Here is a 23,270-nt window from a genome sequence, read left to right as displayed (position 1 = left end):
TGATGATCATTAACACAACTTGGAACTACAAATCTGAATCCAGAAAGGTTTGAAAAAAAATATTTGTCCTTATCCCAGGTCCTTTAATGGGAGAGGGTTAGTGATTAAGCAATTTTCTCTCAGCTCCAGCCCATTTTCTCTGGTTGGCTTTGTGATGCTAGAGCTGATACTCTGCAAATTACATTTCTCCTTTGCCATCTGGCTCCTTGTTAAGTTTGGCCAATAGTTGGGCCCTAGGGGGAAGCTAAAAAAATAGGAGAGGGAAGAAAGAATTTGCTCCTTCCTATTTTCTTGCTATTCCTATCAGTGTCACCCCACCAATGGCTCTTCTCCCTGATTTTATAAACAGTTTGTTCCAGCCTTCAGATTTTTCTGCCATTCTCGGAATCAACCTCATTGATTCTAAGATGTGAGCCCAAGCTGCATCCATCCCTCAGAGGTCTGGGTTTCAGCTCTGGTTGGATTTCTGGGGCCCCTCCTTTAGACTTTTATGTTCTGATAATCCCAACCACCTCTCTTTGTAGAACAGGAAAACCTGGGGTTAGCAGCTGCTTCCTGTAGTTACTATCTCTGTATTTCTTTGTGTTTCCATTTTGTAGTGCCAGTACTCCAATACTAACCAATACTTAACCACCAATAAATTAACCTCCAACTGATTAACCAATTTCTTCTATTAGATTATTTGTGATTACACAAAAAACTGTGTTTCCACTTTAGTGATTGAATTCCGACTAATTCAGAGAGGTAAAGGTCTTCTACAGTGAATTCCATAAAAAGCTTCTTAAAATTATCTTTAAGTTTACCACTTTCCAAATAATTCTTTTCGCAGTTGTTAAATATCAGTCCACTCACTGCCAGCCAGCTGTCCCAGCTCATGTTCCGCATCTGAAAGCTGTTATCCTGCTACCAATTCCCCATACTCACATATACATTTCAAAAATGTGACTCTATGACTCCCTCCCTTGTGAAAACCACACACAAGTCATTGTCTATCTACCCCTCTGAATGTTTATCCCTTCCTTTCTCAAAAATCAGGCCCCCTGGAATTCTGATGGAAAAGTAAAATTGTCACCTTGTTGAATCTTCTGCTTAGTTAAATCTTTGCGGTATTTCATAAAGAAAAGAATAACGTGTCAACAGAGATATTCTCTTCCTATTTGAGCTCTTATTTTCCTTCTCACTGGACAAACAGGATTCCTCTGGAAGTGCTATTGTACTCAATCTGGTCCATTAGCATCCCTCTTAGCAAATGTATGAGAAAACACATAAGCATTAGGATCTAATCCTTGTCTCATATATTCTCTGCTTCCTGTGAAATACTGTTACTAACTACCCTCTTTTTTTCCCAGCCTGACTGAGATATTATTGACATATATGTAAGCTTAAGGTGTACAACATGATGATTTGATATATGAATATATTGTGAAATGCATACCATGAAAATGTAAGTTAACACCTATATCCCCTCATATAGTTACCATTGTTTTGCATGTGGTGATAACATTTAAGATCTACTTTCTTAACAACTTTAAAGTATATAATACAGTACTGTTAATTATAATCACCATGCTGTACGTTAGATACCCAGAACTTATTCACCTTATAGCTAGAAGTTTGTACCATTTGATCAACATCTCCCCATTTCCCCCACTCTCAGCTCCTGGTAACCATCATTCTACTCTCTATTTCAATGAGTTAATTTTTTTTTTTAGATTCCATATATAAGTGGGAACATACAGTATTTCTCTGTGAAAGACATTTCACTTAGCATAATGCCTTCATGGTCCATGTTGTCAAAAAAGGCAGGATTTCCTTCTTTTTATGGTTGAATTATATATATATATATATATATATATATATATACACACACACACACATATATATAAATATTCCACATTTTCTTTATCCATTCATCTGTTAATGGATACTTAGGTTGTTTCCATATCTAAACTATTGTGAATAATGCTGCAATGAACATGAGTTGCAGATATCTCTTCAAGATAGTGGTTTCATTTCCCTTGGAGTTATACCCAGAAGTGGAATTGTTGGATAATATTATATATTAGTCCTACTTTTAATTTTTCTAGGAAACTCATACTATTTTCCATAATGGTTGTACCAATTTACATTCCCATCAGCAGTGCACAAGGATTCCCTTTTCTCCACAGCTTCACCAACTCTTGTTATCACTTGTCTTTTTTATAGCCATTCTAACAGGTGTGAGGTGATATCTCATTATGGTTTTGATTTGCAGTTTCCTGATGATTAGTAATATTAAGCATCTTTTCATGTACCTGTTAGCCATTTGTATATCTTCTATGGAAGAATGTTTATCCAAGTCCTCTTCCCATTTTTAATTGGATTTTTTTCTTCCTGTTGAATTTAGTTTGTTATATAATTTCTTCTTTGTTATATATTTTCAATATTACTCCTCATCAGACAGATGGTATGCAAATATTTTCTCCCATTCTATACGTTGCCTTTTCATTTTGCTGATTGTTTCTTTTGCTGGTCAGAAGATTTTTAGTTTGACAGAGTTCCATTTGTTTATTTTGCTTTTGTTGCTTGTGCTTTTGTTGTCATATTCAAAAAACTGCTGCCAACACCAGTGTCAAAGAGCTTTTACTCTATGTTTTCTTTTAGTAGTTTTACAGCTTTGGATCTTACATTTAAGCCTTTAAACCATTTTGAGTTGAATTTTGTGTATGGTTATAGGGGTCCAATTTTATTCTTTTGTGTGTGATTATCCAGTTTCCTGAACACCATTTATTGAAGAGACCATCTTTTCCCTATGGCGTATTCTTGGCTCCCTTGTCAAATATTAGTTGACCCTATATGTGAGGGTTTATTTCTGGGCTTTTGATTCTGTTACATTGGTCTACGTGTATATTTTTTTGCCTACCATACTGTTTTGATTGTTATAGTTTTGTAAAATAGTTAAAAATCAGGAATGTGATGCTTCCAGCTTTGTTCTTTGTTACAGGATTGCTTTGAGTACTATGTTGAATAGGAGTGGTGAGAGTGGACTTTCCTGTCTTGTTTCTGATCTTAGAGGAGAAGCTTTCATCCTTTTACTGTTGAGTATGATATTAACTGTGGCCTTCTCATCTATGACTTTTATTTTATTGAAGTACATAACTTCTATACCAACTTTTTTGAGAATTTTTTTTATCATAAATTGATATTGAATTCTTTCAAATGCTTCTTCTGCATCAATTGAGATTATCATGATTTTTGTCTTCCATTCTCTTAATGTGGTGTATCAAATTTATTGATTTTTTTTATGTTGTACCATCCTTGCATCCCAGTGACAAATCCAATTTGATCATGGTATGTGATCCTTTTAATATTCTGTTAAATTCAATTTGCTAATATATCGGTGACAATTTTTACATTTATATTCATCAGGGATGTTAATCTGTAGTTTTCTTTTCTTGTGGTGCCCTTATATGGCTTTAGTATCATGGTAATGCTGGTTTTGTAAGACAAGCTCGGGAGTGCTCACTTCTCCTCAATTTTTTTGGAATAGTTTGAGAAGGATTGCATTATTTTTCTTTAAATGTGTGGTATAACTCATCAGTGAAACCATCTGGTTCTGGACATTTTTTTTCCCTTGGGAAGTTTTTGTGTTTTTTTTTTTCCTGATTCATTCTCCTTATTTATTATTGGTCTATCCACGCTAGCTATGATCAAAAAGTCTATAAATAACAAATGTTGGGAGGATGTTGAGAAAAGGGAATATTACTCAGTCATAAAAAAGAATAAAATATTGCCATTTGCATCAATGTGAATGGACCTAGATAATATTATATTCAGTGAAATGAAGACATTATATTCAGTGAAGTAAGTCAGAGAAAGACAACCACTACATGACATCATTCTTACATTCTTATATGGAATCTAAAAAATAATACAAATGAATGTGTATACAAAACAGAACAGACTCACAGATATAGAAAACAAACTTGTGGTTACAAAAGGGGAAAGGGAATGGAGGGGGGACAAATTAGGTGTATGGGATTAACAAACTATGATATAAAATAGATAAGCAACAAGGATACTGTAAAGCACAGGGAATTATACTCATTGCCTTGTAATAACCTATAATGGAATATAATCTGCAAAAATAATGAATCACTATGCTGTACACCTGAAACTAACACAATATTTTAAATCAACTCTGCTTCATTTATAAAACAAAAGATTTTTTCTTCATGATTCAGTCTTGCTGTTTGTATGTTTCTAGGAATTTATTTCTTCTAGGTTATCCAATTTGTGGTTCATAGTATTCTCTTAGGATCCTTTATTTCTGTGGTGTCTTATAAGATTTCCTCTTTCATTTCTCATTTTATTTATTTGAATATTCTTTTTTAAAAAATCTAGCTAAAGCTTTATCAATTTTGGTCTTTTTGAAATAAAGAGCTCTTCAATAAATTTTTTCCCAATTTTATTAAGCCAGTTGCTTCTGTGTTTTGAATACACGGTTAAGTGGTCAGTCCTATAGATAGTAACTCACGGATTTATTGATTTATTGATTTTGCTATGAAACTAAATTCCTTGATCAGAAGCTATGTTGAGTGGAATACCATATTAATGGATAGGGCTATCATCATGTCCACAGATGATGATGCTGGCAAAAATTCTGTTTGTAGAAAAGTCAAGTCTGTATTTATAGTAAAGGTCTATTCTATAATGAGGAATAATTTCTGCACACTCTATGATAGACAGGACCCGATGCAAACAATTGGCCACCACTGGCCAGGTAGTCTACCTAGGGAATAATATCTTATTGGAGATTTAACATTGGCCTGATATTGGTAAACTGGGTACCCACCTAATGTCATTGTTAGCTAATCATTGGTGAGGGGAAGCCCGTTTTATTGGGCACAAAAATAATACCCATCCTGTCACCATGGTTCTTTGTTCATGAGCCCAGTAAATTATCACTGCAGTAACTGGGGAGAAAGACTGACTGATATATATAGAGTGCTTCACAATGAGCTTTCATATGAGACATAATTATCCTCATTCTGCGTCTATTCCAAGAAATCCAATCACAAAATTTCCCCATATAGAGGGGCCTCGACTTACAATGGTTAGACTTAACCACCTCTTGGAGGTGTCCTCTCTAGCACAAACTTTGGTAGATAGGAAGAGGCCATGCCTTCATGAATTTCTGGTCCCTTACTTGTCAGACTGCTGCTCAAGAGTACCTGGGCATCCTCTATAGTCATCAACATTTTAAAAAATTTTACAACAAGAATGGCCTCAAAGTGTCGGGTTATAAAAAAATGCTTCTCAAACTGGTAGCTTTCATGCAAAACTTTATAATCACTAGTCATATATGCATAGAATCAATTTTATGTAAATTAAAAACAAGATTAATAACGTTTTCATAATAAAATTAAAGACCATTTAAAGATAAATAAAAACTCACTGAGTTTTACACTTTCCCTCGGATAGGGTCTGATAGTTGTCTACTCTATAACAGTTCTCTCCTCTTCCTTACTAACAGAAACCAGACTTTGCAGCGGTGGCAATGCACTCAGCTAACAAAACCACATTTTGAAAAGCTTTTAAATTTTTATTTAAAAATTTTAATTGTTGTATAGTTGATTTACAATGTTATGTTAATTTCTGCTGTACAGCAAAGTGATTTGGTTATACAAATATATATTCATTCCTTTTTATATTCTTTTCCATTATGGTTTATGACAAGACATTGAATATAGTTTCCTGTGTTATAAAGTAGGACCTTGTAGTTTATCCATTCTATATATAACAGTTTGCATCTGCTAACTCAAAACTCCCAATCCATCCCTCTGCCACCAACCTCCCTTTTGGCAACCACAAGTCTGTTCTCTATGTCTGTGAGTTTGTTTCTGTTTCATAGATAGGTTCATTTGTATGATATTTTAGATTCCACATATAAGTGATATCATACAGTATTTGTTTTTCTCTTTCTGACATATTGCACTAAGTATGATAATCTCTAAGCCCATCCATGTTGCTGAAAGTGGGATTCATTCTTTTCTATGGCTGAGTAGTATTCCATTGTATATATGTCCATATCTTAAAAAAAATTTTTTTTAACATCTTTATTGGAGTATAATTGCTTTACAATGGTGTGTTAGTTTCTGTGGTATAACACAGTGAAGCAGCTATACATATACATAAATTCCCATATCTCCTCCCTCCAGTGAAGCAGCTATACATATACATAAATTCCCATATCTCCTCCCTCTTGGGTCTCCCTCCCACCCTCACTATCCCACATCTAGGTGGACACAAAGCACCGAGGTGATCTCCCTGTGCTATGTGGCTGCTTCCCACTAGCTATCTATTTTACATTTGGTAGTGTATATATATCTATGTCACTCTCTCACTTCGTCCCAGCTTATCCTCCTCCACCTCCCCATGTCCTCAAGTCCATTCTCTATGCCTGAGTCTTTATTCCTTTCCTGCCCCTAGGTTGTTCAGAAAAAAATTTTTTTCATTCCATATATATATGTTAGCATATGGTATTTATTTTTCTCTTTCTGACTTACTTCACTCTGTATGACAGTCTCTAGGCCCATCCAAATCACCACAAATAATTCAATTTTGTTACTTTTTATGTCTGCGTAATATTCCATAGTATATGTGTGCCACATCTTCTTTATCCATTAATTTGTTGATGGACACTAAGGTTGCTTCCATGTCCTGGCTATTGTAAATAGAGCTGCAATGAACATAGAGGTACATGACTCTACTTGAATTATGGATTTCTCAGGGCATATGCCCAGTAGTATGATTGCTGGGTTGTATGGTACTTCTATTTTTAGTTTTTTAAGGAACCTCCATACTGTTCTCCATAGTGCCTGTATCAATTTTTACATTCCTACCAACAGTGCAAGAGGGTTCCCTTTTCTCCACATCCTCTCCAGCATTTATTGTTTGTAGATTTTTTGATGATGGCCATTCTGACTGGTGTGAGGTGATACCTAATTGTAGTTTTGATTTGTATTTCTCTAAGGATTAGTGATGTTGAGCATCCTTTCATGTGTTTGTTGGCAATCTGTATGTCTTCTCCGGAGAAATGTCTATTTAGGTCTTCTGCCTATTTTTGGATTGGGTTTTTTGTTTTATTGATATTGAGCTGCGTGAGCTGCTTGTAAATTTCGGAGATTAATCTTTTGTCAGTTGTGTCATTTGCAAATATTTTATCCCATTCTGAGTGTTGTCTTTTCATCTTGTTTATGATCTCCTTGCTGTTATTTATGTCATAGAGTGTTCTGCCTATGTTTTCCTCTAAGAGTTTTATAGTGTCTGGCCTTACATTTAGGTCTTTAACCCATTTTGAGTTTATTTTTGTGTATGGTGTTAGAGAGTATTCTAATTTCATTCTTTTAAATGTAGCTGTCCAGTTTTCCCAGCACCACTTACTGAAGAGGCTGTCTTTTCTCCATTGTATATTCTTGCCTCCTTTATCAAAGATAAGGTGACCATATGTGCATGGGTTTATCTCTGGGCTTTCTATCCTGCTCCATTGATCTATATTTCTATTTTTGTGCCAACACCATACTGTCTTGATTACTGTAGCTTTGTAGTATACTCTGAAGTCAAGGAGCCTGATTCCTCCAGCTCTGTTGTTCTTTCTCAAGAGTGCTTTGGCTATTCGGGGTCTTTTGTGTTTCCATATAAATTGTGAAATTTTTTGTTCTAGCTCTGTGAAAAATGCCATTGGTAGTTTGATAGGTATTGAATTGAATCTTAAGATTGCTTTGGGTAGTAGAGTCATTTTCACAATGTTGATTCTTCCAATCCAAAAACATGGTTTATCTCTCCATCTGTTTGTATCATCTTTAATTTCTTTCATCAGTGTCTTACAGTGTTCTGCATACAGGTCATTTGTCTCCTTAGGTAGGTTTATTCCTATGTACTTTTATTCTTTTTGTTGCAATCATAAATGGGAGTGTTTCCATAATTTCTCTTTCAAATTTTTCATCATTAGTGTATAGGAATGCAAGAGATTTCTGCACATTAATTTCGTATCCTGCTACTTTACCAAATTCATTGATTAGGTCTAGTAGTTTTCTGGTAGCATCTTTAGGATTCTCTATGTATAGTACCATGTCATCTGCAAACAGTGACAGCTTTATTTCTTCTTTTCTTATTAAGATTCCTTTTATTCATTTTTCTTCTCTGACTGCTATGGCTAAAACTTCCAAAACTATGTTGATTAATAGTGGTGAGAGAGACAAGAACAACCTTATCTTTTTCCTGATCTTAGAGGAAATGGTTTCAGTTTTTCACATTGAGAACAGTGTTGGCTGTGGGTTTGCATATATGGCCTCTATTATGTTGAGGTAAGCTCCCTCTATGCCTACTTTCTGGAGGATTTTTATCATAAATTGTTGTTGAATTTTGTCAAAAGCTTTTTCTGCATCTATTGAGCTGATCATATGGTTTTTCTTCTACAATTTGCTAATATGGTATATCCGATTGATTTGCATATATTGAAGAATCCTTGCATTGCTAGGATAAACCCCACTTGATCATGGTGTATGATCCTTTTCATCTGCTAACGTTGGGGTTTTTTTGTTCTTCTTTCTCTAATTGCTTTAGGTGTAATGTTACACTGTTTACTTGAGATGTTTCTTGTTTCTTCAGGTACAACTGTATTGTTATAATCTTCCCCCTTACAGCTGCTATTGCTGCATCCCATAGGTTTTGGGTAGTCATGTTTTCATTGTCATGTGTTTCTAGGTATTTCTAAATTTCATCAGTGATCTCTTGGTTTTTTAGTAGTGTATTGTTTAGCCTCCATGTGTTTGTATTTTTTACAGTGTTTTTCCTGTTATTGACATCCAGTATCATAGCACTGTGGTCAGAAAAGATACTTGATATTATTTCAATTTTCTTAAATTTACCAAGGCTTGATTTGTGACCCAAGATATGATCTATCCTGGAGAATGTTCCATGAGCACGTGAGAAGAAAGTGTAACCTGCTGCTTTTGGATGGAATGTTCTATAAATATCAATTAAGTCCATCTTGTTTAATGTATCACTTAAAGCTTGTGTTTCCTTATTTTCATTTTGGATGATCTGTACATTGGTAAAAGTGGGGTGTTCAAGTCCCCTACTATGACTGTGTTACTGCTGATCTCCTCTTTTATGGCTGTTAACATTTGCCTTATGTATTGAGGTGCTCCTGTGTTGGGTGCATAAATATTTACAATTGTTATATCTTCTTCTTGGATTGATCCCTTGATCATTATGTAGTGTCTGTCTCTTGTAATAGCCTTATTTTAAAGTCTATTTTGTCAGATATGAGAATTGCTACTCCAGCTTTCCTTTAATTTCCATTTGCATGGAATATCTTTTTCCATCCCCTCACTTTCAGTCTTTATGTGTCCCTAGGTCTGAAGTGGGTTTCTTGTAGACAGCATATGTACCAGTCTTGTTTTTGTATCCATTCAGCCAGTCTATGTCTTTTGGTTGGAGCATTTAATCCATTTACATTTAAGGTAGTTAACGATATGTGTGCTCCTATTACCATTCTCTTAATTGTTTGGGGTTTTATCGTAAATCTTTCCCTTCTCTTGTTTTTCCTGCCTAGAGAAGTTCCTTAGCATTTGTTGTGAAGCTGGTTTGGTGGTGCTGAGTTCTCCTAGCTTTTGCTTGTCTGTAAAGGTTTTAATTTCTCCATGGAATCTGAATGAGATCCTTGCTGGGTAATTTTGGTTGTAGGTTTTTCCCTTCCATCACTTTAAATATGTGCTGCCACTCCCTTCTGGCTTGCAGAGTTTCTGCTGAAAGATCTGCTGTTAACTTTATGGGGATTTCCTTGTTTGTTATTTGTTGTTTTTCCCTTGCTGCTTTTAATACGTTTTCTTTGTATTTAATTTTTGATAGCTTGGTTAATATGTGTCTTGGCATGTTTCTCCTTTGATTTATCCTGTATGGCAGTCTCTGTGCTTCCTGGACTTGATTATTTCCTTACCCATATTAGGGAAGTTTTCAACTATATTCTCTTCAAATATTTTCTCAGTCCCTTTCTTTTTCTCTTCTTCTTCTGGGACCCCTATAATTCGAATGTTGATGAGTTTCATGTTGTCCCAGAGTTCTCTCAGATTGTCCTCAATTCTTTTCATTCTTTTTCCTCTATTCTGCTCTGCAGTAGTTATTTCCACTATTTTGTCTTCCAGATCACTTGTCCATTCTTCTGCCTCAGTTCTTCTGCTATTGTTTACTTCTAGATAATTTTTAATTTCATTTATTGTTTTGTTCATCATTGTTTGTTTGCTCTTTAGTTCTTCTAGGTCCTTGTGAAACGTTTCTTTTTTTCTCCATTCTATTTGCAAGATTTTTTTATCATCTTTAGTATCATTACTCTGAATTCCTTTTCAGGTAGACTGCATATTTCCTCTTCATTTGTTTGGTGTGATAGGTTTTTACCTTGCTCCTTCATCTGCTGTGTATTTCTCTGTCTTCTTATTTTGCGTATCTACTGTGTTTGGGAAGTCCGTTTCAAAAGCTGCAGGTTCATAGTTCCCATTGTTTTTGGTGTCTGGTCCTAGTGGGTAAGGTTGTTTCTGTGGGTTGTGTAGCCTTCCTGGTGGAAGGGACTGGTGCCTGTGTTCTGGATCTTGTCTTTCTGGTGGGCAGGACCACATCTGGTGGTGTGTTTTGGGGTGTCCGTGAAGTTATGATTTTAGGCAGCCTCTCTGCTAATGGGTGGCTTTGTTTCCTGTCTTGCTAGTTGTTTGGCATAGGTTGTCCAGCACTGTAGCTTGCTGGTCGTTGAGTGGAGCTGGGTCTTAGCTTTAAGATGGAGATCTCTGGGAGAGCTTTTGCCATTTGATATTACATGATGCCGGGAGTTCTCTGGTGGACCAATGTCCTGAACTCGTGTCTCCCACCTCAGAGGCTCAGGCCTGACACTGGGCCAGAGCTTCAAGATGCTGTCAGCCACATGGCTCAGAAGAAAAGGGAAAGAAGGAAGGAAGGGAGGGAGGGAGGGAGGGAGAGATAGATAGAGAGAGAGAGAGAGAGAGAGAGAGAGAGAGAGAGAGAGAGAGAGAGAAAGAGAGAGAGAGAGAAAGAAAGAAAGAAAGAAAGAAAGAAAGAAAGAAAGAAAGAAAGAAAGAAAGAAAGAAAGAAAGAAAGAAAGAAAATAAATTTATTAAAGTAGAAATAAATTATTAAAGATAAAAAAATTAAAATGTAATTTAAAAAAGAGAGAAAGAAAGAACAACTAACCAAAAAAGAAATCCACCAATGATAACAAGCAGTAAAAACTATACTAAAAAACCAAAAATGGACAGTTAGTACCCTAGGACAAATGGCAAAAGCAAAGCTATACAGACAAAATCACACAAAGAAGAATACAAATACACCATCACAAAAAGAGAAAAAGGAAAAATATATATATACATAAAAATAAAGAGAGCAACCAAATTAATAAACAAATCTACCAAAGTTAATAAACTCTAAATACTAAACTAGATAAACATAAAACCAGAAACAAATTAGATACAGAAATCAAACCCCAAGTCTACAGTTGCTCCCAAAGTCCATCGCCTCAATTTTAGGATGACTATTTGTCTATTCCATAGATGCAGTGCATAGCAAGTTGATTGTAGAGATTTAATCTGCTGTTCCTGAGGCTGCTGGGAGAGATTTCCCTTTCTCTTCTTCGTTTGCACAGCTCCTGGGGTTCAGCTGTGGATTTGGCCCCACCTCTGCGTGTAGGTTGCCTGAGGGCGTTTGTTCTTTGGTCAGACAGGATGGGGTTATACTAGCAGCTGATTTGGGGGCTCTGGCTCACTCAGGCCAGAGGCGAGGGAGGAGTACGGAATGTGGGGTGAGACTGCAGCGGCAGAGGCCAGTATGATGTTACAACACCCTGAAGAGTGCCGTGTGTTCTCCCGGGGAAGTTTTCTCTGGATCACAGGACCCTGGCAATGGGGCTGCACAGGCTCCCAGGAGGGGAGGTGTGGATTGTGACCTGTGCTTGCACACAGGATTCTTGGTCACTGTAGCAGAAGCCGTAGCATTCATGCCCATCTCTGTGGTCCACGCTGTAGCTGCAGCTTGCGCCCATCTCTGGAGCTTGTTTAGGTGGTGCTCTGAATCCCCTCTCCTTGTGCACCCCTAAACAATGGTCTCTTGCCTCTTAGGCAGCTCCAGACTTTTTCCCGGACTCCCTCCCGGCTAGCCGTGGTGCACTAGTCCCCTTCAGGCTGTGTTCACACAGCCAACCCCAGTCATCTCCCTGGGATCTGACCTCCAAAGCCCGAGCCTCAGCTCCCAGCCCCCACCCGCCCTGGCATCTGAGCAGACAAGCCTCTCGGGCTGGTGAGTGCTGGTCAGCACCAATCCTCTGTGCAGGAATCTCTCCGGTTTGCCCTCTGCACCCTTGTTGCTGTGCTCTCCTCCGTGGCTCTGAAGCCTCCCCCACACGCATCCCTCGTCCCCACCAGTGAAGGGGCTTCCTAGTGTGTGGAAACTTTTCCTCCTTCACAGCTCCCTCCCAGAGGGGCAGGTCCCCTCCCTATTCTTTTGTCTCTGTTTTTCCTTTTCTCTTTTGCCCTACCCAGGCATGTGGGGAGTCTCTTGCCTTTTGGGAAGTCTGAGGTCTGCCAGCATTCAATAGGTGTCCTGTAGGAGTTGTTCCACATGTAGATGTATTTCTGATGTATTTGTGGGGTGGAAGGTGATCTCCACATCTTACTTCTCTGCCGTCTTGAAGGCACCCCTGTACCATATCTTCTTTATTCATTTATCTGTCAATGGATATTTAGGTTGTTTCCATGTCTTGGCTATTGTGAATAGAACTGCTATGAACATCGGGGTGCATGTATCTTTTTGAATTATAGTTTTGTTCAGGTACATGCCCTGGAGTGGGATTGCTGGATCATATGGCAACTCTATTTTTAGTCAAAACTACATTTTGAAGCATCCCTTGCAGCCAGATGTGACACCATTCTGGCCAATGAAATGTCTGCTAGCACTTCCGGGAAAGCTCCTTAAAAGAGAGGTCAAATCAATTCACATGTACTCTTTTAAGTTTCTGTAATTCCTCCTTCCTAACTGAAAGACTGCAGTCATCTTCTAAATGTCCCTGAACTAAAGGCCAAGGGAACATCAGAGAACTTGACCCTGACATCTTGAGCAGGACAATACCACTTCCAGGCAGTTTACCTTTTTGTTCCTGTTCTGTGAAAAAAAAAAAGAAAACTCCCATTGTGTTTAAGCCACTGTTGTTTAGATGTCTCATTATATGCAGCCAAATGAAATCCCTAACTAATAGAGATTCTGTAAAAGGTAGGTAAAGACATTTTGGACCCCTCCAAAATAGATTAATGGAAAGCTGTGTTTTTAGCTTTGATTTCTGCAGGAGGATGTCTTAGCTCAGGCTACAGTAACAATACCATAGACTGGGTGGCTTATAAACAACAAAAATTCCTCATAGCTCTGGAGGCTATAAGTCCAAGATCAGGGTGCCAGCATGCTTGGGTTCTGGTGAGAGGCCTCTTCTGGGTTGCAGACTGCTAACTTCTCACTATATCCTCACATGGAAAAGAGCAGAAAAAAGAAGGAACCTCTTTCTTGACTTAGAAAGGCACTAATCCCATTCATGAGTGCTCCAACCTCATGACCTGCTCTAATCTCAGTCACAACCGTAGGGTCACACTTCCTAATACCATCACATCAGGGGGTAGGGTTTCAACATATAAATTTTGGTGGGATACATACATGTAGTCCACAACAGATGTGAGAGGACAAAGGTAAAATGGGTTTGGAACTCAGTGATCTCAAGCCAACACTGTGTTAAAAAATTTTAATAACAAATATCTGATCTATCATGGTTGCCTGGATTGTATGGTGGGCTCAGTGAAGCTTGAATACTGAATTCCAGCTTTACTTTACTTAAATACCTATTAAATTGGAATTTCTTAAAGAAAGGCAGTAGCAGTACCTAGGTGAGGTACACACTGACACTACTGCATGGCCAGATATAAGAGGCAAGCAAACAGTTGTGCTGATGAGGATAAAGTCCAAACTATTTAAAATACTGGCCTAGCTCTGTCAGCAGCATAGAGCACAGAGAACTTAATGTTCTCCTCATTTGTTTTTTGTGAGCTAATGCCTGCAGTATAGAGATACCTAACATAGACAACAGCTGCTGCTTTTTGTCCACTGTCCTGAAGCTGTACCATGTAAATCTCTCAGACTGAGAGCTGAGAACTTTGAGTTTAATGGTCATTTTTAAAGTTAAAAAAAAGGGGGGGATTAGAAGGTAATTCCAAGTCAGAGGTACCATTTTCTTTCTCCAAAAATGAGATGAGGTGATGTTTTGAATGAGAAGTATAAAATAAATCAAAATATTCACTTAACTTTAAGGAAAAGGTGGTCTAGGAAAGTTCCATTGTCTCAATTCACAGCCTTTGGAGAACACATTGAAGAATTTCAAATAAATGGTATAATTTCATAGTCCTAGAATCCCCCAGAAATCAGGCAAAAATAACAGTCTCTATATAGGTATACACACACACACACAAAATTGTTTTTCTATAAACCAAATTCATATTCCTGGGATTAACTCTAAGGGCATGAGAAGTTTTGGGGTCAGCCTTCCAAAAAGTAGAAATTATCAAATACCTATGCTAATAAGAACACATTAAAGGAATGCCTTCACGTGCCTAAAGATAAGAGCTGATTTTTGTAAGAGTGCAACTGTCAGGCCACAGTACCCATTTCAAGTCAAGATAAATATTGAAAGGATTTCTGCTTTCATCACTTGGCCCCACAGTGATAGAACATTGAACACTTTTTAGAGATTAAGTGGTTGCTATAAGCAATTTAAAAAGGAATATTCCCAGATTTCTAGGACACTAAATGACCAATGTTAGGTTAGGAGTTGGGCACTGCAAACAAAGTGGAGGAAGCTCATAGGATAACAGGAATTCAATGTTCTACCAACCCCATCCCCTTTTGCTTCTTGAGATGTACAGGAAGATATGGGGAAGGACTTTAATTGTTGCTGCTTTGGTGGATTATATAACTCCTGCCTATCCTTGACTGATTTCAGCTTTTCATTATTTACAAGACTTCCATCTTTGGCTGCCTAATCTGTTAAAACAAGGAGAGAGAGCACAAAGTGACATCTGTTGCTAGCTAGAGTCTGTCTAGGCATGACACCTAGTAGTCTATCCACAAAATAGATCTCCTGGCCCTAAAATAAGTAAGCACTATTAAGTTTGGGGACTATGTATATGGAGTGTTTTTTAGAAGTGTGTATTGACAACAATCAATTTACTATGTACTGAGAACAGATAACATAGGAAAAGCTTGGATGTCCATAATAGATCACAAAGATTTTGGCATTAACTACTGATAAAGTGCAGCAACAGAGATGCAGATGTACTTTTCTTCTGTCCCCTTCCCAAGGTCACTGATGTTATCTCCAGGGAGCCAGTCATAGCCATTTGGGAAATCTCAAGAGGATAGTGTCTACTCCAAGGGAGGGATGGATGAGAGCTTTGAGATGTCTTCCAAGTTGAGCCTATTATAGCTGTCAATTGTGTTACATGCACAATTGGTCACTTTCTCAGTCAGGAGTAGAAGTGTAGAGAGAGAGGTACCATGTCCTGAATATGGGCTGATGGAGGTCTTAAAAAGAAAGAAATAAGGGCTCTGGTCTGAAATGATCAGGATTTTCCCCAAGGGCATCCACATGTTGCTATAAAAACAGAATAACACATATAATGAACTGGGCTTGCTGAACTGTAGGTTGCCATGTTCTGAATAAAGTCAGCAGAAACAATGTGTTGTCCCCATGAGAGTATTGCAGGGTGCCACTGGCTATATTGGCAGGGAAAGGAGTTTAGAAGGGATCCAGGAAATGATTTTTTTTCCCTCCAGAAGGCAGAGGACATAAATTCCAAATTGTAAGACTCTTCAGTATATTATGAACACATTATGATATAGAGGTTCTGTACATCAGTATCAGTGACATAAATAAGCTGAGAGAATCCACTGGTCTAAAAGAGGCAGCACTCTATAAGGTGTATTAGAAAGATCCCAGGAGGTAGATCAGTGCCTTGCCAGTAGTTATCGAACTTTAATGGGCAGCAGAATCATCTGGAGGCTTGTTAAAACAAATTTCTGGGCACCACCCTGAGAGGTTCTGTTTCAGTGGTCATGGAGGGATCTGCCAACTTGTATATTTAACAAGTTCACAGGTGATGCAACTGCTGGCTCTCTGTGAACCACAACTCGATCACCACTGGTCTAGATTCTTGCACCACTAGTTAGCTGAATGGCCACAGATATGTTATAAACCTTCTGTACTTCAGGTTACTTGTTGTTATGTTTTTTGAGAAGAAAATAAATACATCAGTAAAATCTATTCAACCTTACAAGTTTTATGTATTATACAACTACATTCATTATGGAGATTTTATTGGTAAAATATGGGGAGTGACACTTGATGAGCTCTCAGCAAGTTCCTGGCACACACTTCATTCTCACAGCCACTGTCAAGTTGAGTACTCTTTTACAATGTGTGTATAGAAAGTGTAACATAAACAACATTCAAACTCACCCTATTTGATCTTAAAACACATGTTTTCCTCCACTATGCTACTTTATTTCCTGGATTTAGAATACTATACTTTGAATGCGTACCTGTGTTTTTAATCAGCCTTCTCAAAATGAGTACTTTAGAAGTCACTTCCACCACTGATTCTTTCTTTTACTAGAAAGAAGTGTTTATATTTACAAAAAAGTAACTTGAGGACTTACAGTTGCACCAAATGGAGAAGCCCCATTCTTCCCATGTCTTCACTCTTTCACGTAAAAAGCCCTAGAGACAAGACAACAAACAGGAATGGGAGCCTCTGAAAGAAGAAAGAAGACAGGTTGCCTAAGAACCTTGAGTTCAGAGTTGAGGAGTGACATGGTGATGAGTTTCCTGGGCTTCCATATTGCCTCCCATATATCCTGGACAAGGTGCTGCAGTATCCCCCACCTTAACTTCCAACAATTCCAGACAAGAAAAGCTCTAAAAACAGACGCCAACACCAAGATTATTCAGATGTTGGAATTATCTAAGGATTTTCAAAACAGCTGTAATAAAAATGTTTCAACAAGCAATTAGAACTTTTCTAAATAAGTGAAACAATAGAAAATCTGAGTAAATAAATAGAACTTATAAAAAAAGAACAAAATGGAAATTATAGAACAGAAAAATATAAAAACGAAAAAAAAAAACCCCAAAACAACTCACTGGTTTAATTCAACAGTAGAATGGAGATGACACAGGATAGAATCATTGAACTTGAGGACAGAAAAATAAATTCACCCAATCTGAAGAACAGAAAATACACTGAAAATGAATAGAGTTTCAGGTACCTGGGGTAATATAGCAAAAAAGCTAACATTTGTATAATTGTAATCCCAGAAGGAAGCAATAGAGTGGGACTGAAAAATATTCAAAGTAATGGCTGAAAGTTTTCCAAATTTGGTAAAGATACAAAACAACAGATACAAGTAGCCAGGAAACCCCAAATGTGATAAACACAAAAAATCCATGCCAATACACATCATAATTAAACTTAGGAACACTTAGGACAAAGAAAATTATGAAATTAGCCAATGAAAAACAATGTACTACTTATGGGACAACACTGATTTATTATCTGAAACCATGGAGTCCAGAAAGAGGAAGTGGCACAACATTCTTGAAATACTGAAGGAAAAGAACTGCCTACTCTAAATTCTACATGTGGCAAAAATATTCTTCAGAAATGAAAGAGAAATAAGTTAAGGAAAACTGACAGAATTTGTTTTTTTAAAAAACTATCCTTAAGGGATGGCTAAAGGAAGTTCTCTAAACAAAAAAAGGAATGATAACGAAAGATCTAGAACTTCAAAAAGAAAAGGAGAACATCAGAATAAGTAAAAATAAGTACAAAATCCAACTTTTTTTCTTTGCCATTATGGCTTATTACAGGATATTGAATATAGTTCCCTGTGCTATATGGTAGGACCTTGTTGTTTATCCATCCTATATATATACTAGTTTACATCTGCTAATCCCAAACTCTCAATCCAACCCTCTCCCACTCCCCCTCCCCACTGGCAACCATAAGTCTGTTCTCTATGTTTGTGACTCTGTCACTGTTCTGCAGATAAGTTCATTTGTTTCATATTTTAGATTCCACATATAAGTGATATCATATGGCATGTGTCTTTATCTGACTCACTTCACTTAATATGGTAATCTCTTGGTCCATCCATATAGCTGCAAATGGCATTATTTCATTCTTTTTTAAGGCTGAGTAATATTCTATTATATATATATATATCTCAATCACATCTTCTTTACCCATTCCTCTGTTGATTGGCATTTAGGTTGTTTCCATGTCTTGGCTATTATAAATAGTGCTACTATGAACATAGGGGTGCATGTATCTTTTTAAATTATAATTTTTTCTGTATATATATATATATATATATATGCCCTGGAGTGGGATTGCTGGATGATATGGCAACTTTATTTTTAGTTTTTTGAGGAACCTCCATACTGTTCCTGGCTGCACTAATTTACAGTGTAGGAGTGTTCCCTTTTCTCCACACCCTCTCCAGCATTTGTTACTTGTAGACTTTTAAATGATGGCCATTCTGACCAGTAAGGTGGTTCCTCACTGTAATTTTGATTTGCATTTTTCTAATAATTAGCAATGTTGAGCATCTTTTCATGTGCCTTTGGCCATCTGTATGTCTTCTTTGGAGAAATGTCTATTTAGGTCTTCTGCCCACTTTTTGATTGGGTTGTTTGGATTTTTTGTTACTGAGATGTATGAGGTTTTTGTACATTTTGGAAATTAAGTCCTTGTCTATCCAACTTTTTGTAATTTTCTCAAATCATATTTGATGGTTGAAGCAAAAATTTTAACAACATCTGATGTGGTGCTCAATGTATGTAGAAGAAATACTTAATTAAATTTTAAAAGTGAGGAGAATAAAGAACCTAAATGAAAATAAAGTATCACACTTCACTTAAAGTGGTAAGACATCAATTCCAGTAGACTGGGACATACCTATATTGCAACATCTAGAACAGCAACTGAGAAGATCATACAAAGTGATATACTCAAAAAACATAAATAAATCAAGAAAGAATCTTAAAAATATGCTCAAATTACCCACAATAAGGGAAGTAAACAGAAAATGAATAACAAAATAGCAGACTTAAGTCCTAACATATCAATAATTATATATATATGGTCTAAATATGTGAATTAAAAATAATCCAGAGATTTGCAGAGTGGATTAAAAAATAACCCATGATACAGCAATATACTGCCTACAAGAAACTCACTTCAAATATAATTATATAAGCGGTTAAAAATAAAGGATTGAAATAAATATAGCATGCAAAATAAATTTAAGAAAAAAGCAGTAGTGGTTATATTCATATCAGTTACATTAATTCTCAGGGCAAAAAAAAATCATTAGGAAAAAAAGGAATATTACATAATGATAGAAGGATCAATGCACCAGGAAGACATAATGTGTATGATCCAAAAAACAGTCTCAAGACAGATGAAACAAAAACTGATAGATCTGAGAGGAGAAATAGACAAATCTACATTATACTTGGAGACTACAATACCCCACTCAGTAACTGATAGATCTACTAGAGGAAAACTCAGCAAAGGTATAAAAGAATTGAACAACACAATCAATAACAATACTAATTCATATGTGTATATAAAATATCCTGCCTCTAACAGAAGAATACACAATTTGTTTTTCAAGCACACAGGAACATTCACCAAGATAAACCAAATCCCGAGCCATAAGATAACCCTCAACAAACTTGAGAGTTAAAATCATACAGAGTATGTTCTTTGACCACATGGAAATCAGTAACAAAAAGACAACAAAAAACCTTTTAAATATTAGGAAATTTAACAACAGACCTCTAATCCATAGTTCAAAAAAGAAGTCTCGGGCTTCCCTGGTGGCGCAGTGGTTGAGAGTCCGCCTGCCGATGCAGGAGACACGGGTTCGTGCCCTGGTCCGGGAAGATCCCACATGCCGCGGAGCAACTAAGCCCGTGAGCCATGGCCGCTGAGCCTGCGCATCCGGAGCCTGTGCTCCGCAACGGGAGAGGCCACAGCAGTGAGAGGCCCGCATACCGCAAAAAAAAAAAAAAAAAGAAGTCTCAAAGGAAATTAAAAAACAAAACAAAACAAACCAAACAGAAACAAGTAAATACAGGGAATAGAGTAGTAGCTACCAGAGGGGAAGGGATAGGGATGCCAGAGGGGATGCAAAATGGGTAAAAGATGTCAACTGTATGGTGATGTATGGAAACTAAATTTTAATGGTGAGCAGACCGTCGTGTATACAAAAGTAGAAGTATAAAGTTTTACACATGAAGCTTATATAATGTTATAAACCTATGTTACCTCAATAAAAATAATTTTTTTAAAAAAAGATAAGAGCAAACATCAGTGGAATTGAAACAGGAAAACAAAAGAGAAAATCAGGGGACTTCCCTGGCAGTCCAGAGGTTAAGTCTCCATGTTTCCACTGCATAGGGGGATGGTTCCATTACTGGTCAAGGAACTAAGATCCCACATGCTGCATGGCCCCCCCAAAAAGCTGTGTTTTTTTAAAAAAATGATAAACGTTTAGGAAGACTAACAAAGACTCTAAAGAGAAGAGACCCAAATTACTAACATCAGGAACAAAACCGGAGGTATTACTACAGGTCCTAAAGCCATTAGAAGAACAATGGAATACTACAAACAACTTTGCTTCATAAGTTTGACAATTAGAAGAAATGAACCAATTCCATAAAAACCACTAACTACCAAAATTCAAGTAAGAAGAAATAGATAACTTGAACAGAACTATAACTATTAAAGAAGTAATATTTATAATCTAAAAGCTCCTGAAAAAGACATCTCTAAGTCTGGGTGGTTTCACTGGAGAATTTTACTGAATATTTAAAGGAGAATTAACACCAATTTTACACAATCTTTTCCGAAAATGGAAGAGGAAAACCTTTCTAACTCATTTTATGAGGCTAATAATATGCTGATACCAAAACTACACAAAGACAGTACCACGAAACAAAACAAAACAAAAAAAACAAAAAAACCCTACAGACCAATATCTCTCATGAATTTATACATAAAAATCCTCAGTGAGATATTAGCAAATCATATCTGGCAATGTATAAAAAGATTATTCATCATGACTGAGTGGGATTTATTCCAAATATGTAAGGCTAGTTCAACATTCACAAATCAATCATATGATCATATCAATTGGCACAGAAATAGTATTTGGCAAAAATTCAATATCCATTCATAAGGAAAAACTCTCAGCAAGCTAGGAATAGATGGGAACTTTCACAACATGATAAAAAGTATCTACATAAAACATAGCTAACATAGCTGGCAGTGGAAGACTGAATGCTTCCACTGGAAGATATGGAACAAGACAAGGATGTCCACTGTCACCACTCTTATTCAATAAACTACTGGAAGTTCTAGTGACTCAAATAAGGCAAGAAAAAGAAAAAAATGATATACAAATTGGAAAGGAAGGAATAACATGATCTCTATTTGCAGATGACATGACTGTCTACTTAGAAAATCACAAAGAAACAAAACAACAAAACAACAAAAATAAGTGAGTTCAGCAAGTTTGCAAAAGGGAAGAACAACAGACAAAAATCAATCACATTACTACATACTAAAAATGTACATTTGAAAACCAAAATTAAAAGTACAATGTCATTTATAGAATTTCACCAAAATGAAATACTTAGGCATAAATTTAACAAAAAATATATAAAATGTGTATGCTGAAAAATCACAAAAGTACTGGAAAAAACCCCAAAGAAGGCCTAAATAGTGGATACATATACTGTGTTCATGGATTGGAAGACTCAAATAGTAAAGATGTGAATCCTCCCCAAATGTACAGGTTCAATGCAATTCCTGTCAAAAACCCACTAAAAATCTGTAGATATAGATTAGCTTATTCTAAAATTTACATAGAAAGGCACTACCCTCGAATAACTAAAATAGTCTTGAAAAAATAAAGTGGGAAGATTCATTTTATTCAATATTAAGGCCTACTACCTAGCAACAGTAATCAAGACAATGTGGTATTGGGAAAGGGAGAGACATTTAGATCTATGCAGTGGAACAGAATAGCTAACCCAAAATACATGCTCACAAATATACCCAAATGATTTTTGACAAAGAGGCAAAAGAACAAATTCAATGGAAGAAGGTCAGCCTTTACAACAAATGGTACTGAAATAATTGGGTGTGCATAGGGGGAAAAAAACCAGCCCTGACCTAAGCTTCATACCTTATAAAAACTAACTCAAGGGCTTCCCTGGTGGCGCAGTGGTTGAGAAGCTGCCTGCCGATGCAGGGGACATAGGTTCGTGCCCCGGTCCGGAAGGATCCCACATGCCGTGGAACGGCTGGGCCCGTGAGCCATGGCCACTGAGCCTGCGCGTCCGGAGCCTGTGCTACGCAACGGGAGAGGCCACAGCAGTGAGAGGCCTGCATACTGCAAAAAAAAAAAAAAAAAAAAAAAAAAAAAAAAAAAACTAACTCAAAACAGATCATGGACATACTGTAAAACCATAAAACTGTTAGAAAACAAGTAGGAGAAAAGCTTTGGGATCTAGGGCTAGGCAATAAAATCTTAGTAGACTTGATGTCAAAAGCACAGTCTCTCTAAAAGAAAGACTTAATAAATTGGGTCTTTTCAAAATTTAAAACTTTGCCTTGTGAAAACCCTGCTAAGAGGATGAAAAGACGTTATAGACTTGGAGGAAATTTTGTAAACCTCATATCCAACAAGAATCTTATATCTAAAATACATTTAAAAATTCCAAAAACTCAATATTAAACAAATTAGAAAATTGACAAACTATATGAATAGATATTCGACTGATGTAAATAAGCACAGGAAAAGATATTCAATACCCTTAGCTATTAGGCAAATGAAAATTAAAACCACAATGAGATATTGCCACACATATAAGGATGATAATAATAAAATATAATTATAATAACACCACCAAATACATGTCAGCAACGCTATGAAGAAGCTAGATCAAACATCTATTGCTGGTGGGAATGCAAAAAGGCACCAGAAGAACTACTGTGAAGGGAACAGTTTAAATGCCCAAGATCTGTACTACTGTTTAGTCCTTGCCATTCAACATCTCA

This window comes from Kogia breviceps, chromosome 17, assembly GCF_026419965.1.
Source record: "Kogia breviceps isolate mKogBre1 chromosome 17, mKogBre1 haplotype 1, whole genome shotgun sequence".
Lineage (NCBI taxonomy): Eukaryota > Metazoa > Chordata > Mammalia > Artiodactyla > Physeteridae > Kogia > Kogia breviceps.
The sequence above is the reverse complement of the archived record's forward strand: the minus strand, read 5'-3'. Positions refer to the sequence as shown.